The sequence below is a fragment of the Felis catus genome, chromosome A1, assembly GCF_018350175.1.
Source record: "Felis catus isolate Fca126 chromosome A1, F.catus_Fca126_mat1.0, whole genome shotgun sequence".
Classification (NCBI taxonomy): Eukaryota; Metazoa; Chordata; class Mammalia; order Carnivora; family Felidae; genus Felis; species Felis catus.
This window is the reverse complement of record NC_058368.1, coordinates 159,514,387-159,534,912: the sequence shown is the minus strand read 5'-3', so window position 1 is coordinate 159,534,912 and position 20,526 is coordinate 159,514,387. Positions and strand designations below refer to the sequence as shown.

General features: G+C 35.8%; 1 long non-coding RNA gene across 10 annotated transcripts in view; it reads right to left on the bottom strand.

Annotated features, from left to right (window-relative positions):
- Positions 1–20,526, bottom strand: part of LOC109502461 — a 306,856-nt gene that overhangs the window by 270,881 nt on the left and 15,449 nt on the right. The window contains exon 2 of one of the 10 annotated variants that reach the window (XR_006583356.1): positions 19,156–19,262. The exons of the other annotated variants lie outside the window; for them this stretch is intronic. This is a non-coding gene — a long non-coding RNA (uncharacterized LOC109502461). The remainder of the gene's footprint in view (positions 1–19,155; positions 19,263–20,526) is intronic. 10 annotated transcript variants of the gene reach the window in all.

Here is a 20,526-nt window from a genome sequence, read left to right as displayed (position 1 = left end):
CAATTACCTTTTAGCCATGCACTCTTGGATAATTGCAAAGTAAATAAATCACCTGGTACCCCCATATGCTCAGGGTCCCCAAGCTCAGAGCTAATGCCGTTCTTTCTAATGAAGCTTGGGCTTTTTACCAATTAATTGTCTAGCAATCCTTTTAGGTTTCTGCATGACCATCTTTTTAAAACCTTTTCTGAGGGACGTAGTTATTTTATAAAGAGACCATGGTACTCATACTATACATGATTCTTGAGAAACACTGGGGAAATGCATATAATAGCCTTTACTAAATATAACATAGTATAAGGATGTAAGGATCTATTGTTATAATTTGACGTTGCTGTGGTTAATATTTAATTTCAATCACTTATGAAAACATGAAAGCCACCTGCCTGGTTTGGAATCTATAGGCTTTTATCGACCTGGATCTGTCCCAGCATAGTCTTTATTAAAGACCGGGCCTGCCAGACAAGAAGAGAGGAGGGAATAGAAGCTACTTTGGCTGACAAACAGCAGTGCAACTTCTCTCTGCTGCCCACTCTTGCATGTGCCAAACAGGGCTACTCTCACGCATTGTGCTCTATATTTATTTACTAGTTGATTGACTGGTAAGTTAATCCATTTTCCAAATAAATTTTTAATTTTTTTAATACTTTCCAGTTTTCTGCCAAGATTTTTCATTCTGTCATCTTTTCCTACAAAGTCTTTAACATGCTTGTAACAGATGTTTTAAAATTCTTGCCTGCTACATCAAACAGCTGGGCCATTTATGGAATGGCTTCTATTGACGTTCTTTTTCTTTTGATTATGGATCAGATTTTCCTGCTTCTTTGCATGTCTAGTATTATTTGACTATATACTGGATATTATGATTGTTATGTTGTAGAACTCTGGATTTCATTATCTTTCTCTAAAGGTGTTGAGTTTTGTTTTGCAGGGCAGTTAAATTGTTGATGAATCATCTCGACCTATGGATAATTAGTTTTAGGTCATGTTAGTGTGAGTTTTTGTTATTTTTGTCCTTAGTTACAGGGCATAGTCTTTAATCTTACTCTTATTTCTAAGGTATGGCCCTTCTGAGGAGAAAAGTATGAGGTCTTTACCAAGCTTGATCAACAACCTTAAAAATTAAACTAGGCATCCCCAGAATTATGTGGCTAATGAAATACTGCCTTCTACCTACTGCTGTCTTTTGGGTTGTGACATATATCTTATATATAAGCAGCTCCACAGTCAGCCAATAATAATTTGAAAGAATTTTTATGCAAATTTTATACTTCCTCTCTGTGGTTGCCTCCCTTCCAGAATTTTCATGACAGCCTGATCTATTTCTCCTCAGCCTTTTAGAGCTGTTGTTTTTTGTTTGAGCTTTACCATACTGGACTCCATGGCAAATTGGGAAGGGCCCTCAGGGGAGCAGTGTTTAAATTGGGTGCTCATTTAATTTGCTTCCCAACTTTCAAGGATTGTACTCCCTCCAATACTGTGTGTGTACATATATGTATGTACGTATGTATACATATACATACATATACACACAATGCAACTTGCCTTGAAAGTTGTACATACATACATACACACACATATAAATATATATACACATATACACACATATATATGTACATATACACATATTTAATATATATATTTTTATATGTAAATAACATATATAAAGCATATATATTATATATAAACAATATATATAAAGCATATGTATAAATATACCATATGTATTATTGTTTTATACATTGTTTATATATATATAATATATATGGTTTATATTTTTCACACATATATGGTGTGTATATATATATTATTTACATACATGTTACATATATATGCTTTGTATATTTATGTATTATATATGTATATAGATATGTATATATAATTATATTTTTTTCTCATAGTTTATATTAATTATTGGTGGGAGAGTTAGTCTGATGCAAGTTATTCTTCCATTACTGGAAGAGAAATATAAACTTAAAAAAATTAATGTACATTATATATACCCATGCACAGAGTGAACAGATACATGTAAATGCCATTCATACAGTGCTTTCTGTGGGAGGGGCATTTTATTAGCTAAACATTTATTAAATACTCCATGCTAGATAGAGTACCTGGACTTTTATATTTATTGAAAGATGTTTAAAAATTACCAAACATTTAGGGGTGTCTGGGTGGCTCTGTTGGCTAAGTATCCAACGTCAGGTGAGGTCATGATCTCATGGTTTGTGAGTTTGAGCCCCACATCGGGGTCTGTGCTGATAGCTCGGAGCCTGGAGCCTGCTTCAGATTCTATGTTTCCCTCTCTCTCTGCCCCTACCTCACTCTTTCTCTCTCTCCCTCAAAAATAAACATTAAAAAAATTTTAAAAATTATCAAACATTTAGAATAGAAAGAAAATTATAAAGCATCACTAAATAACTATCAAACAACTTCAATAATTAGTGACACATAACTGATCTTGTTTCTCTTATATCTCTGCTTACTTTTTTTGTGTCATTGCATTATTTTAAAGTCAATTCAAAAAATATTATTGTATCTTCAAATTCTTCAATATGAGTCTCTAAAATATGAGGGATTCTGTTTCACTTATTTTTAACATAAGCAAAATATCATCAGAGTTAAAAAACTACATTAATTCCTTAATGTTATCCAGTGTTCAATTATCCCCAATTTTCAGGGAATTTTTTTTTCTTTTGCAGTTTTCCTCCTACCTTCCATATTTTAATCCATGTGTTATCATTCCCTTGTATTTTCCTTGAAAGTTTTTTATGAAGAAACTGTCCAGCTGCCACTTAACATATTCCTCTGTCATATATTTTACAAACTTAGAGGAAGATTTAGAGGGGTGAGCAGATTATGATGAATTTTTGGCTGAATATTTCATGAGAATCATGTGTTTTCTTTTTTGTATCATATCAGGAGGTCTATACTTTGTAGGTGACTCTATGATGTAATATTAATATTGGTAAGTAGTATCAGGTATTGTCAGCCTGATTCAAATCCTGTAGATGTATCAACAGTTTTTGATCCAATTATTTGGTTACCATTAACAATCACTACCTAGGAGTTCCTTACTTTATTCTGTCCTAATTTACTCTTCATTTATGTACCAAGGGCCCACAAAAGTCATTATGCTACCCTGTTTTAGGTACTAAACCAGACTCTGTGATCCTTCCTTCACAACCACCTTTTCCCCGATTTCTTCTACTAGAAAGATTGACAGACTAGAAGATTGCCTTTCCCAGATTCTCTTGCAGTTAGGAGTAGCATATGTTCAGTTACAGCTAATAGGATATAAAAATAGCTCACTAACCATGTGGTTCTCGTGAAAGTACCCTGAATACACCAGGCTATGGCATGGTGTTTGAAATTCCTCTCCCAATATTTAATTCCTATTTATATCTTATTGAGTATTCTGGTCCCAACTTAAGTTTCCTCCACATTATTAAAATCTTCTCAGGCTACAGTGATATTTTTTCCCCTTTGAACTATGTGGGTTTACCCCTAAGATTATGGCATATAATCTCACTTAAGGATATAATGTGTATAAAGTTGTTAGCATTGTACAGGATAGGAAAGAAGAAAATGAACTGTCTTAAAATGTTACTTGCTTTTGAATATGTATGTTTTAAATCTCCTTATCAAGGGTATAAGTATTTTGAGGAGCATCTTATTTTTCTTGTATACTCCATAGTGTACATCACTGCATAACAAATACTTGGTAGATAACAAATGAATTCTCAAGGATGGTGGTTTTTACAGCAGAGTTTGGGAAACTTTTTTTTTAAATTTATCTTTTTATTATATTTTTAATGTTCATTTTTATTTTATTTTGTAGAGAGATAGAGTGCAAGCAGGAGAGGGGCAGAGAGAGAGGGAGACACAGAATCTGAAGCAGGCTCCAGTTCTGAGTTGTCAGCCCAGTGCCCAATGTGGGAGTTGAACTCATAAACCACAAGATCGTGACCTGAGCCAAAGTTGGATGCTTAACCAACTGAGTCACCCCCAGGGTTCAGGAAATCTTGCAGATCCCTAAAACACTTCTAGGGGATCTAAAGGTTGAAAATAATTTTAATAATAACATTAAGATATTATTTGCCTTGGTTTGAATATAATGTTATTTTTCAGAAAATATGCCATTTATAGTAATGTAATGGGTTTATTATGGTTATCTTTAAATATATAAACAAATATGTAATTTTAGTTTCTCAGTTCTCATTTAGATTATAATAAATATTGATAGACATAATCCTTACCAAAAATGCTTTTTGAGGGGTGCCTGGGTGGCTTTAGTCACTTATGCCTCTGACTTGATTTTGGTTCAGGTCATGATCTCATGGTTTGTGAGTGTGAGCCCCCCATCAGGCTCTGGGCTGACAGCATGGAGCCTGCTTAGGATTCTCTCTCTCCCTCTCTCTCTGCCCCTCCCCCGATTGCATGTGCATGTGTGCGCATGTGTGCACATGCACTGTCTCTGGAAATAGTCTTGTTAATTTCTAAGAATATAAAACGATCTTGAGTTCAAAATGTTAGAGACTTGTTGCTCAAGCAGAATTTATACTTTTTTTTTAAAGTTTATTTTCTTTATTTTGAGAGAGAGAAAGAGTGAGCAAGGTAGGGGCAGATTGAGCTCCCATGTGGGGCTCGATCTCAGGAACCATGAGATCATGACCTGAGCCAAAATCACAGTTGGTGGCTTAACTGACTGAGCCACCCAGGTGACCCAAGCAGAATTTACACTTTGCTGTGGATGTTCAATTTAGGAAGGAGAGAAGACACAAGACAGGGTGAAAAGGGAATGATGGAGATACCATTAGATGCTATTTATTGTGTAAAATAAATATTGTTTAATGCATTGGACAGAAAACTCAGCAGCTTTCCCTTGAATGAGGAGACAATATGGAAGTCAAAAGTCTTACATGTAGGGAAATGAAGTTTAGAGATTTGCAAAATGCTTCCATTCTAACCAAGAACATGCTACTATCTGTCAAGTCGTATGCTGTATATTTTTAGCTATTTCTATGGATTAGGAATTTGCATGAATGATTTTCTGAACCCTCCAGATCATGATTTCCATCTTTAACTTGTTCTTACTGATAAGTTACACAATTCCCTTCATTTATCAGCTTCTTACACTATTTTGCCATTTCAAGAGCTGAAATATACTAGTGTGTGTTTTAAACACTGACACTGATAATATCTAACATTTGTTTAGTGTATGGTATTAGCCAATTGGTATTAGCCAATATAAGTTCTCTATACATATTAATTCATTCAACCCCCAAGCAAATCTGCATCATACTATATTCTTAGGATTCCCACTTTACAGATGAGGAATCCAAAGAATGTAGAGATTCAATAATTAACTAAGGTTACTCAGCTAGTAATTGACAGAGCCAGAATTCACACATGGCAATCTGGCTCTGGGGCAACTCATCATAGAAAGCTATCCTGGAGATTTCACAGATACTTAATTTTTCCCTTAAAAAAAGGAGAGAGAGCAAGCAAGAGAAGTGTGGCAAGAGATCATCTAATTGATTAAATTAACTGATTTTTATTCTAATTCCTTGAAATTTATAACATTGGAAGTCATCTTAACTGTAATATTATAAATTATTACAGGTCTAGGATTAAGATACCTTTATTAACAGGCATACATTCTGCTGATTCAACCACAGAACAGGCACTCTCAAATTTTGTAGACTTGTTACAAACTAGTTAAAGTAAGTACAAATTCTACAACCTTGCCTCTAGAGTTGTAATAATTATTTATAACTTCACAGATTATATGTTAGGCTGTTAAATGTAGGAAGCTTGACTCAGTACTTGCATGAGGATGGAATAATTGATAAATAAAGGTGATGCGGAGGAAGATGAACAGGCTGAGAAGTGCTGGGGTCAGAGATGATTGCTTTCAGGTAAGAAAGTCTGGTTGTAAAACTGTGACCAGAATTCAGAGTCCAGAAAGGTTAAATGTAAATATAGCTCCTCACAGCTACCGTAAGGCAAATTTAGGCTCTCGTACTGTCAGGACTTTGTTCTGGGGCAGGTCAGTGGTGAAGTCTTTTTACCATTCTTGAAATATTCAATGGGTAGAACCCGCAGTTTGTGGCTTGCTGTTCTGACCAAATGTTTATTTGTATAAAATGTTCCATGCATTTAATTAATTGATTTGAGAGGTTATACATCAGAATCTTCATTAATCAATAGTATTCATCTTTTTGCAAAGTTCATTCAATGAAGAAATGACTTTTAATTTGTGGGTTATTAGTTAGTACTTCAGACATCTAGTGACTGATGCCATGAGGCCAACAAATGTGCTGTATGTGTTACCAATGTTGTAGTTACCCATGGTCTTCCCCTGCAAAGTTCTCAAGGTGTAAAGCTCCTGAACAAGTACAGTTAATTGGCTCCAGAAGTGTGTGGGGAGCCAGAAAAAGGCTCATGGCTTTGCATGGGCCAGGAGGAGTGTGATTTGCATTTTGTTCACCTCCTTCTTGTTACCACATGAAAATCTTGTTTGTATGAAATCAGAGTTCCTGGAGCACCTGGATGGCTCAGCAGGTTAAGCATCCAACTCTTGGTTTTGACTCAGGTCATGATCTCATGGTTCATGGGATTGAGCCCTGTGTCAGGCTTTGTGCTGATAGCACAGAACCTGCTTGGGATTCTCTCCCCTCTCTTTCTGCCCCTCCCCCACCTATGTGCACACATGTGCTCTCTCTCTCTTTCTCTCAAAATGAATAAACTTTAAAATCAGAGTTTCTAATGAGTTTCCAAGAGTTATATATTTCCATTTTCTGTCTAGGTCTTTGGAATTTAAGGGGAATTTAAAAGGATTGTTTATAACATGAGGGGGAAAAAATCAAAACAAAACCCCCAAACAGATGGGGACCAGAAGAGAAAGAAGCCCAAGATGGTGATAGAACTCAAATGTAAATGCAGAGATAGGATCCACCTCCACTGTAAGTTGGGTTAACACCAGCCCTTGAGAAAGACAGTTGAGTTCATCAATTCCAGAACAAACTTGCCAAGTTCAAGATGGATTTCCAGGGCAACAGAAAGGAGAAAAACATATAGTCTTATGCATCTTAAATGCATGTAAGAGGTGGCTACCTAGACTGACATATAAAAAATTTTCTGGTTACAATTTCAACAGGGATATCTATGCTCTACCAACCAGTGCTGTGGCTGTTACTTTATTCCTCATATATTACTTTTATTAATATAATTAACCAATTTAAAAAAGATCCTTACAGTCTTGATGACACACAGCTTTTTCTTTTAAAATCCTACTTAGGAGTAAAAGACCTATTCATTTAAAAAAATTTTAATGTTTATTTATTTTTAAGAGACAGAGTGAGACAGAGTGTAAGTGTGAGAGGGGCAGCAAAAGAGGGAGACACAGAATCCCAAGCAGGCTCCAAGCTCTGAGCTGTCAGTACAGAGCCCAACCTGGGGCTTAAACTCAAAAACCATGAGATCATGACCTGAGCTGAAATCAGACACTTAACTGACAGAGTAACACAGGTGCCCCTGCAAAGACCTATTATCAGTTCAATTTTATAGGAAGTAAATATTTCAGGAATGAAATATTCTTTTTAAAACAAACACGTAGGGGCGCCTGGGTGGCGCAGTCGGTTAAGCGTCTGACTTCAGCCAGGTCACGATCTCGCGGTCCGTGAGTTCGAGCCCCGCGTCAGGCTCTGGGCTGATGGCTCAGAGCCTGGACCCTGTTTCCGATTCTGTGTCTCCCTCTCTCTCTGCCCCTCCCCCGTTCATGCTCTGTCTCTCTCTGTCCCAAAAATAAATAAACGTTGAAAAAAAAAATTAAACAAACATGTATACAAAGGTAGATTTTATAAATTATATTACTTCAATTTCAGATATTTAATAAACATATTTAATCTAATTCTCCTTTGGAAAAAAATTAATGTCTTCAAATAAAGTGGAAAAGCCAATAAATCAATAATTTCTTTAGGTTTTTACTCTGTTTTCACAGCATCAGTATATTCATCAGAGTTTAGGCATGAGGAAATAGCACAATCAATATTCATAAACATGAAATGCAAAAAATATGCTTCTATATTGAGAAGTATCATTTCTAATTGCAAATATGCCAGCTTTATTGACATTGTTATTGAGAGGATATTTAAATAAATTTTTTAATTTTTTTAATTTTTTTTTTAATTTTTGAGACACAGAGAGACAGAGCATGAGTGGGAAGGGGCAGAAAGAGAAGGAGACAGAGTCTGAAGCAGGCTCCAGGCATATTTGACATATTCTTTAAAGTTTTCAAAAAATGTCCCATTGTGCCTATCCATTGCTTAAACATTTTACTATCCACTTTCAGATTTCATTAACAACTCTAACTGCTGTTACCACCCATTCTACCTTTTTTCTTAGCTTATATGTCATTTTGTAATTCTATTTTATGACACTCAAATTTTTATTATGTCTTACTTGCATATGCTAAAGGAAGGTGATTATATTTGCATATATTTAAAACTGAGCCCTTAAACTACTGCCCATGAGATATGGTTGCTGTGCTTTTAAATCTCTTACTATGTTAAAAGTATATAGTAGTAAAAAAAGACCATCTGCAGAAAGGAATAAAAATTAGTTTTAAGTTAAAATGCAAATTTCTTTCTCAACAAAAATTGTGCCTTTTAAAGTATTGCTCATACTTTCTGATATTTGGCTGAAACTGTGGGCAGACCTTGGACTTTAGCCTTCTGGAAGGGCATGGGAGAAGGGTCAGAACTGTCAACGTGATCAAGAAGAGCTTGAGAACTACCAGAGGTATAAACTTTAAAACAGAGAGCAACAGAAGGCTGCTACTGGTCTTTTCAAAGTAGTACAGTATTCTGATCCAACGGATGAGGGCATGAGGTGTCAAGTCCATATATGAGATAGTTCCAAACCCCAATTCAGAGTAGAAGTTAAGGCCTCCTATAAGACAAGATCTACTCATGGAATAAGCTATGTCCCCAACAACTTGTGCCACTACATAAACTGAGCAACTGTATGAAGACACCCTGGTGCACTTTAGGACTATCTCAGATGCTCACTGTGCCTCTAATGCTTATACTTCCCACTCATTTCCAGAGTTGCTTTTTCTGCTCCTTAATGTTTCAGTTAAAAACCTTATTTTTTTCGGGTCACTTCCCTTAGACACCCAATGTAAAGCAGATCCCTGTTGTTCTTCCTCATATGATCCTTTTCTTTTCTCCCAGTATATTTAATCTGTAATATCTATATTTACATATCTCTACCTCTAATATCTTTATCTATATTTATATAAATACAGATAGATATTTTTATTAGGCTCCATTAATTCAGGCACTATTTCTTTTTGTTCACTATAGTGTGCTCCAAGCCTAAGTAGAGTGCCTGGCACATAAACAGCTATCAATAAGGACTACATTTGTTAAATAAACAAATGTTAAATGAAAAAAATATGTGCCATCTAAATAACTGGCTAGTGAAACAAATAGACTGGGTGGAATAGAGTACACAGCACAATTAATTGGGAAAGGTAGAATTTTCAGAAGTCCATTGATCCCCATAAAGACCAAGGAGGTGACTTCTAAATCAAGGCAGGAAGCAATAAACAAGTGGAATATGAAATTAGAAATACAATACCATTTACACTAGCACTCTCAAATATAAAATACTAAATATTTTATATTTAAATACTGTGATCACAGTATTTAAATACTGTGATCGATGAAATCAAAGAACTAAATAGATAGAGAGATATTCTGTTTTTTAAAAATCTGTATTTATTTTTAGGAGACAGAGAGACAGTACAAGCAGGGGAGGGGAGACACAGAATCCAAAGCACGCTCCAGGCTCTGAGCTGTCAGCACACAGCCTGATGCGGGGCTTGAACCCTTGAAGCATGGGATTATGATCTGGGCCAAAGCTGGATGCTTAACCTACTGAGCCACCCAACACCCCTGAGAAATATTCCATTTTAGTGGGCAGGAAGACTCAATATTGTCAAGATGTCAATTCTTCCCAATTTGATCTATGGATTCAATACATTTCAATCAAAATCTCAGCAAATTGTCTTGTAAATATTGAATAAGTGAAACTAAAGTGTACATAGTCAAAAAACTCACAGTAGCCAACACTATATTGAAGAAAAAAAAAGTTAGGGGACTGATACTATATGTCTTCAAGACTTACAATAAAGCCACGTAACAACACAGTGTGGTATTGGCAAAGGAACAAACAGATTGAAGGAACGAATAGAGAGTACAGAAATAGACCCACACACGTAGTCAACTTATATTTGATAAGGGAGTTAAGGCAATACAATGGAGCAAAGAGAGTCTTTTCAAACAATGTTCTCATGCTAGAACAACTGGACACCTTCATGAAGAAAGAAAAAAAAATAAGAATGATGACACAGACTTTACAACCTTCAGAAAAATTAACCCAAAATGGATCACAGACCTAAGTGTAATATTCAAAACATAAAACTCCTAGAAGGTAATATAGGAGAAAACCTAGATAACCATGGTGATGACTTTTTAGATATAACAACAAAGGTATCTCATGAAAGAAAGAGTTGATAAACTGGACTTTATTAAAATTAAAAACTTCTGCTTTGCAAAAGACAATGCCAAATGAGAAGAGAAGCCATAGATTTGGAGAAAGTATTTGCAAACCACACATTTGATAAAAGGCTGTTACCCAAATTTATACAAAGAACTTTTATAACTCAACAATAAGAAAACACACACACACACACACACACACACACACACACACACACTCACACTTAAAAAATGGGCCAAAAAACTAAGCAGCTACCTTCACCAAAAAATATGTGCAGATGACAAATATGCATATGAAAAGATGCTCCACATTATCTGTCAGATCAAAACAATGAGATATTACTACATATCTATCAGAATGCCCAAAATATGGACACTGTCGACACTGAATGCTGGTAATAATATAGAACAGCAGGAACTCATTCATTGTTGATGGGAATGCAGAATGGTATATCTACTTTGGAAAACAGTTTGGTGGTTTTCTACAAAACTAAACATACTCTTGCCATATGTTCCAGAAATCACGCTACTTGATATTTACCTAAAAGAGTTGAAAAAGTATATCCATACAAAAACCTGTACATAGGTTTATTACAAATCTATTCATTATTGCCAAAACTTGGAAGCAATCAAGATGTCTTCTGGGTGAATGGATAAATAAATTCTGGTATATCTAGACAATGGAATATTATTCAAATAACAAAAAGAAATGAGCTATCAAGCCATGAAAATACAGGGAGGAAACTCAAATGCATATTACTAAGTGAAATAAGCCAATCTGAAAAGGCTACATATTTTATGATACTAATTATGTGATATTCCAGAGAAGGCAAAACTATGAAGATAGTAAAAAGATCAGTACTTGCCAGAGGCTTCAGGGGAGAGGGGAGGGATGAGTAGGCAGAGCACAGAGGATTTTTAAGGCAGTGAAAATACTCTGTATAATACTGCGATGAATATATGTCATTATACATTTGTCGAAATCCATAGAATATACAATATCAAGAGTGAACCAAAATGAAAACTATGGAAATTGGGTGATTATGATGTGTCAACACAGTATCATCAATTATTACAAACGTACCACTCTGGTGGGGAATATTGACAATGCATATGTGAAGGCGGGGAATATATGGGAAATCTCTGTACCTTCCCCTCAATTTTGCTATGAACCTAAAATTTCTTTAGAAAGTAAAGTCAGAGTAGAACGAAGGATTAAGGCAGGAACCTTACTTAGCTGGTCAACAGAGAATTGCCTTCCTGCCCTTAAGAACTCAAGCTATAAGACAGGAACTAAGAGCATCAAAGAGTTGGCATAATAGACATGCAGCATAGCTCAGATCAGAAATTTCCTTGGACTGAAACACAAATAGAAGAGTAGGAGGAAGAGACTGGTATCCCTTAATTTGACTCAGTGCCTTGAGCCAGTGCCAATTTCAATGTGGATTGGGTTTACATTCGATATAGGAAGGAAGGACGGAAATTGTAAGGAATTCAGTAAAAGCAGTTTCAAATGAACCCACCTTGTCCCATTCCCATTGACAGGGAGGCCAGGGACCATTAATACTAGGATTTTAAAGGTGTGTTATAGCTCCTACTCTACTTATTGTTTGCTTGCTTCCGTATTTATTTATTTATTTAAACTTTGAAACTTTAAATATGTCCTTCCAAAATGTAAAGGGATCTATTGTGCTTTGCTTTAGACACAGAGGTGAGGAAAGTGGGACATAAGAGCCTCTCGCTCTTAAATGAGAGAACTCTGATGGCAGAATGAGATAAGCACTGGTGTTAAGCAGGCCACACTGGTAGGCTCTACGTGAAATAAGCATGGTGATGGGGACCTTACTCATGCCCAGGAGATTTGAACTTGGAAGGGATCTACTCACTGCAATGAATTATTTCTTTAAAAATAATTCTAGTTGATTAAATGTAGGTTGGGAAAGGTAAGTGCCAACAATAATATTCTGTGAAGCTATAGCATTTTTATTTGATTGCACATTTGATATATTTTCATTCAGTCTAGGTTTGTGTCACTCAGAATTTAGTTTTGAGATAATAAAAAAACAATTTCCTGATAGCTATATTAAACTCAGTAATCCTATTTCCGTTGCCTAAATGATTTATTTCCAGCTCATTTTTGATAGTTCAAAATAGTCATGTGCTTTTAGAGTTTGGTTGTAGAAGGCAAGTTTTACATTTTTCTTAACACTATTTTGGCTTTCTAAAACATTTTTTAAAAATGTTTATTTACTTTTGAGAGAGACAGTGAGAGCAAACAGAGGAGAGGCAGAGAGAGAGGGAGACACAGAATCTGAAGCAGGCTCCAGATTCTGAGCTGTCAACATAGAGCCTGACCATCCATGAGATCATGACCTGAACTGAAGTCAGAAGCTCAACTGACCAAGCCACCCAAGTGTCCCAACATGATTTTGGCTTTTTAAAAAATACATGTAATTAAAATTTTTTCAAATCCATGCAGTATTCCTCTTTCTATCTTAAATAGTTTATGGAAGGCTATCACCTCCCATAGCTTTCTGTGTCAGGTCTTACCCACTCATTTGCTGATGAACAGCCAAGGGGCACCTATTCAATACTCCAGATGCACAACTTATCAGCCCACTGTCTTCTCTTCTGGAAGATATGGAGGTTATGCTTTGAACACTGCTACTACTAAGTTCCACAATGTCCCTACCTTTTCTAGTTGCAGTTCGTCAGACTACTTGATCCTCAACTGTTTTTTATTCTTTTGATCCTCTTGGAAAAGATCAGGAGTGGTTGTAAATACTATATGGGTTACCTGCACATGCTGTCACTTGGGGAAGAAAGGGTCCCTACTACACTGATATTACACTGAAAAAGACATATGTGAGATGAGGCAGGTAATCCCATCAAGGCTATGGCTCTCAGCAATTTAGGATATGTGGCGAATTGTTGTAGTATCGTTTAGACTCAATATTTAGAGCCAGGACATGACATGTTTCCAAGTCACAAACAGTAATTGTTCCCTGGGATTTTCAGGCAATTCCCCCCAGCCTGACACCCCAAAAAAATAACCTGCTATTTTAAATTTTCAAGTAAAGCGTTTACACCATTTTTGAATATTGAACCTTATTGACAATGCTATTTCAAAAGAAATAAATTCTATGTCTCCTGCCTTTTTATGGGAATCATTTATACTTATAGAAAACTTGTATCTCTAAAATGTAAGAATTCAAAGTACAAAAGAGGTTGTAAAGCAAAAGAAAATGAGTGTCTTGACCAAATGGGCTCCACTTCATTACTGATTGCTGAGTGATGATGTCCTTTAGGGCCATGTTGTAATAGAGATAGTGGAGAAGTAGGAACAGAGGCAAGATAAGTGTCTCCCCTTTCATGAATAATGTGTGTTACATTACATTAACGTAACATATTTAAGCATTATTTTAGCAAAACACATTTTGAGAAAATCTTTTTTACTTATGGAATCCCTATACTTTGATAAAACATTAAAATTTAGAAAGTTGGAATTAAAAAGAAATTCAAAATCATTTAGTTCAAATTTCATATTTTTAAGATAAAAAGTAAACATTCAGGTTGTGTGATTAGCCTCAAGTTCTTTGGCTAGTTTGGAGCAGATCAAGCTCTTAAAACAAACTTTTCTAGCGCTCAGCCTAGTGGGCTTTTGTTTTTAAACTAATAGATTTTTCAGCTCTTCCTTTGGCAGAAGGGAAATAGTTATTCTGCAAAATATTCCCAAGGAATCAGCATATTTCCTGTCATGAAAAGTTTGAGGGTATTGGGGAAACATGGAAATGCCGTGAATTTTACATGAAGAAAAAAATGCAAGAAATTAAAGGGACCAGTAGCAAGAGCCACTCTGATCCCTGGCATGGGAACATAGATTTTAAAGAAAGAATCTATGTTTAGTAACACAGGTTCATTGAATGCTTTTTCACGTAGTACATGGAATTATCTAAGGTAGCTGCCCAAGTGACAGGAGAACGTGCATAATTCATAGTCATTCCATTGAGTAAAACTAAGTTTTAAAACTAATTGGCAAGGCTATGTGTATAGCATTTACATATGGAATTGCCTGACATATTCATTGTAAACAACCATCCGTGTCATTTGAATTTTATTGCTGGTGATGGGTTGATAAGATATTTTTAGGCCCATTGAGTTGTAAAAGTAAAAATCACACAACTAAGGACTAGCACAAACTGTACCATTTTGTAGTTCTAATTTTCTTTTGTCCAAAGACAGTTTCCCCATAAGTTTACAGTATATATTTTTTATCTTGTCTCTGTCATTTAGAAGTTTCCAACAGAATAATCGTTGAGCTCTTCAAATTGTTAGTCCAACTGCATTAGAGTATACATGAGAAACTGATAACCCACAATGATTGGCTTGATCAGTATGCACAAAACACCTACTCTTGTGCCTCAGATGCCTTCTGTATTCTAGTAAGAAAAAGATATAAGTTATATAAACTGCAATCTTGAGGTTAGAAATTAATTTCTAAAAGAGACAAATCCTTTCAGACCCTGAAGTGACAGCTTGTACAAAATTTTATTTGTTGAAAGTACAGTCTGTCTAGGGCTGGCACTAAGTAAGAGAAACAATGCATCTAACATGGAAAAAGATGCATTATTCTGGCTGCCATCTAATGCTTTCTTTAGATCAACCATAAGAAAGGTTTCCTGTGTGAATGACAACCCATAAAAGCATTGTATATAAGAAAAGGACACACTGGACTTTATCCAGCTGAAATGTCTCAGTTGGTAAAATGATTTAATGGAAAAAAACTGAAGCAATGTGGTAGTAAGATCATGGATTTCAATGACTAACTTACTTAAAGTCCTGCCCTCCTTTCCTTCCTTCTGTCCCTCTCTCCTTTTTCTTTCTCTTCTCCCTTTACCTCATTTTTTGTTTCTTTCCTTTTTTAGGGTAGGGGTACCAATTTGTATGGTAATGTTGTGGTGCCCATACGCCCCTAGATGTTCACCACAACCCTTAGGACTTTACAGCACCAAAGAGTGTACCCTAATAGTATATAGATTTAAAAAAAAAATCAGGAGATTCAGAGGTCTCAAGATAGAATGTGGAATGTGACAGAAAACTAACTGTATTACACATGTATGACAGAAGTCTCACTGAAGGTGAGGAAAAAGACTCTGATCTGACTTTGAAAATATACAAACACTGTATTCTAGGTACTACAGGTTTTTTTTTTTTCCTCAAGTGGGTACATGTTAATAACTCTGAAACTATTACACACATATGATGAGGTTGAACAAATAAGTAAAAGGATCATGCTGGTAGGAGTTTCTTACTGTTGGAGTAGGAGTTACAGATAAGTAAGGGAGTAAGGCTAGTATGAGTTCTGTGGTACTGGATTAAAATTCGTACTGAATTCAGTAGGAGCTCGTATTTAGCTTAGTATAGATACAAACTGATAAAAAATATACTTATAGAGAGACATATATCTTAGCATATATCCATGTATTTCTTAGCCCTGCATGCTGAGCAGGCCTTGAAGCAGTGACACTCTGGGAATATTGAGCTTAAGTAGGGCAAAAGTCATAGTTACTAATACCATTCTTAAGTAAAAGAAACCATGGCTCCTTGGGGAATTGGCTGATCCTAAAGCTATAAAAGGGATGGGCCCTTCTATATACAAGATGGGCCTGAAGCATATTACAATGTCAAGAAGTAAGGCAGTGCTCAAAACAAAATGATGTGGGTATGCGAAAGGGACGTAGGAGGCAACCGATAGAGCTTACAATGGTGAAAGATAAAACAATTTGAGGCAATATAAATAACATTTTACTGGATTGTAACCCAAATTATAAAATAAATATCCATGATTCCTTCATGATATAAATACATGATTGAAGGAATAAATAAATGAAAGCAAAGAGCTACATCTCCTACAAAGAACACCAAATAATTCAACTACCCCCAAGAAGGTGGAGTTTAACTCCCTGTTTCTTTAGCACAATCTATACTTAGTGACTTGTTTCTAAAGAATAGAGTATGAAAAAGGAGGAGTGTTAACTACAGTGCAGAGATCTTACAAATGCTATCTCAGCCTGATAATCAAGGTTAACATTGCCAGTGATAACTCATGTTGTTGGTATTTACCCTTGAGGTGATGTAATGAGAATGGCATCTTACTTCTGGGGTCTTCCTTTCAAACACTCAAAACTCCAGTCAAGAAAAATATCAAACTCCAAATTGAGGAACATTCAGTCCTCAACACCATTAAGGTAATCAAAAACAAAGAAAATCAGAGAAACTGTCACAGAGCAGAGGAGGTTAAAAAGACAAGAAGACTAAAACAGCATGTGATTTTCTAGATGGGACTCTGGGACAGAAAAAAAGGGTATTAGAAACTAATAAAAGCAAAAAAGGGGCACTTGGGTGGCTTAATTGGTTAAGCATCCGGCTCTTGATTTTGGCTCAGGTCATGGTCTCATGGTTTGTGACTTTGTGCTTGGGATTCTCTCCCTCTTTCTCCCTATCCCTATGGCCCTCCCTCCCTCTCTGTCTCTCTCTGTTTCTCTCTCTCAGAATAAATAAATAAACAACAAAAAATCTAGGAAAGTATGGAGTTTAGTTCACTGTAATGTACCAATATATTTAACATGTGGGAAACTATATATTCTCTGTCCTACATTTACAATATTTATAGACTTATAAAACTATTCTAAAACTTAAATAAAGTTTACATAAAATTTAAGTTGCCAGAAGTTTCACTTTTATGCTTATAATTATTCCTTAAAATCAGATAAAATATGAAATGGTGTCAATAAAGAGAAGAAATAAAATGATAATCTTGTTGCAGGGGAAAATATGGAGAGAACTGAGCCAGGACAAATTTTATATACCTTATTTTTAATTTTGCTACTCTTCTCCATCAGATAAGGTTTTGATGCTAGATAAGTCAAATGATGTTGCTTATAATTTATCTAGAAAATAAATTTTCATAGGGGATGGGGAAATAATTTTAAAGACAGATTTGTTTCATCCCACAGCATATCAGTTCTTCAGAATCCAAACAATCTGCCTTTACACATTGGTATTACAGCTTTAATTCAATGTAAAAACAATATTTCTATCCAAACTATTTCTTCCTCATCCAAAGGATGGAGGAAATCATTAGATTACCAACCTTTATGTAGGCTTACAACTCTTATTTTTATGAAATAAGGTAAATTTTCTCAACGACATGAAAATATAAAGTCTTTTTTTTTTCTTTTTAAAAGATACCAACCTTTTCTTAGAAGAGAGAATTGGAACGTCATTGATAGCAGAAAATAACTTTTATGAGTTTCAGATACCCTAGAAATTTTCTAAGTAAATTGAGTCTCCTGAGAGGGAAAGGAAAATGAAATAATATGCCATTGCCCTAGAATCCTCATTGCTTTTGCTTTCCTGACATAAAAGGGGAACTCTTGTCAGTCTTGTGCTACAAAACATTAATTGTTTGGTGGAAATACCCTGGAGTTGAATTTCTAATACATCTTTTAGGACTTTTAAGACCTCAAGTAATATTGAAGTCCACTTTATCAAAATGCAACTCTTCAGGGGAGCAAGGATTCATGACATTGTCTCTTTGGGAATGATGGGAATAATGGGAACTGATATTCTCAAAATCACACTTGATAGTTACGTTAACTTCAAGATGGAGTGGGGAACTGAGACAGCTTTCCAGATAATGATGATCACAAAGCAATTTGGGCCTCAGTTATAGGTATCCCCCACTATTCAAAAGTTTGTATTACACTACTCTGCTTTTATGAAAGACTTACATTAGTGTCTGTCTTCACTAATGAAAGAAATCTGACAGAATTTTCACTTTTACCACAAAAATAGGCGAGAAGCAAAAATAGTGCTGAATGTTTCTAGTGCAGTGAGTTGTTATTGAGGCCACCTTCTCCCGGGCAACAAGAATATCACTGTCAAACTTCTTTCCTGGGAACTATACTCAGCAACAAGCCTCCAAAACTTTGAGCTGTGTCTGTGAGCATCTGTGCTTTATCTCAATTTATTTTATGTATCCATTAGCAAGATGTGTCTAAAGGTATCAAAAAAGCCTAAAAGGGGTTATTTTTTGAGTCTGAATGCTCACATTGAATAAATGGTAAATGTTTCTGTACTTTACTCCATTTGAGCTTATGAAAGATTTCATAGGAACACTCTACTTTCAGATGGGGAGAGAGCTGTATATTGATATTGCATGGGAACTCCTGCCTTTAAAATGCTCCTCTTAGCAAGTAAAGTATTCACTAGGGAATTAGGGAATTTTCATAGAGAAAAGTGAGGGACAGAAACAAATGCATGGACATAGATGTGGTGTAGATATTTTAATCTATGTAAAACGGCATTGAGTTAATAAAACTAACAGAGCTAACAGAGCTTCTCATTTAAGGTATCCTGCTGCATTAGAAATTCCTTCAGAGGAGAGAAAAAATATAAGGCAAAAAGGACAAATACATTGAATTTTGGTTTGGAGAGTCCCATATAAGCAGGGTCCAATAGGTCCTATTTCCTGGAATATCCCTGGTGTATGGCATTTGTTATAGTGGCATTGTTAACTCACCTCCTACCCCCATAACTCTTCAATGTTTTCTGGTTTGAATTAAACAGCCATCCTATTTAGAGGTCAGTGAGTCCAGCACCAATTCATGTTGTTCTCTGTTTGATGGTCTGAAGGGCAGCAAAGCAAAGCAAATTTAAAGAACTAATGCATGTGACCACATATACTGGGATATCATTCATCAAAGTCACAAATTTTGTATCTGACATTTTAATACAGTTTTAGCCAGATAAGAAATCTAAATATTACCTATGTTACTGATCAAGGTAAGTTGCAAGATGTGGCTTAGTGTGAAAAGCAAATTAATTTTCTAATATTGGACCCTAGGATTACCCACCCTTAATATCATAGGAGTGCTGGACATGACATTTGATACACTTGATCCTGAAGGCATTGCAGAGAATTCCTTCTGCCTGTGGGAAAGCCAGTGAGATGGGGGATGAAAAAACACAATACACACACACACACACACACACACACACACACACACACACACACACAGGGGAAAGAGAAAGAATGGGAGAGAGTGTAGAGAGGAGTTGTTTTCACAGCCATGGAATCTTTTTCGTTCAGGTTAGTCTTCTGCATGTAGACAGACTGGCCCAGATTAGAGTAAGAACAGAGCATCAGAAGAATGCATCGGCCCTCTGCAGGCTACTCAGTTCCATGATGAGGAGATGCTGAGCCCACTGGGCCTAGTTCATTCTATTCAACTGTACCAGTATCTATCACGTCTCAAGTAAGTGGATAGGATTCAAGCTTGTCACACCAAGGTAACTTCATGATAGGAAGCCACAGAATGGGGGAAAGACTTCCTTCAGGGAAAACTTCTTTTATTAAGGAGAAGAGAGAGAGAATATAAAAAGTTTTAGTGACTTAGTTCTTGTGACAGGGTAAAGCAACATTTTAGATAAAAAAAAGTTGTATTTGCAGAAAAAGTAGATGAATTTCCTAACATTGTTGTGAAGTTGAGCAGAGAAGCTGCCCCCTCAATTGCAGATGTACTTTCCCTTTCTAATACATACTAATATCCCAAAACTTCTTCACACAGAAAACGTAGACTCCTTGTCGGCCCACTTCTCTGTTTTGAGGCAACTATCATATGATGCATCAACAAATGAACATCATAGTTGGAGCTGGTTATCTGTGGTCAGAGTTGTTTTATGCATAAGCTGTTTTCTGTATGCAGTGACAGACAGCACTGGACCTGAAGACATACTGTTTTGCAGACTGATTGTTCACATTGCTTCTGATCTCACATCACACTGTTGGAACCAATTGCATTATCTGACACAAATCATCATGTCTGCAAGGTGCTCGTTCTCAGTCAAAATTACAGATTTCTTATCTATTGTGGGGAAAGTGAAAACAGGG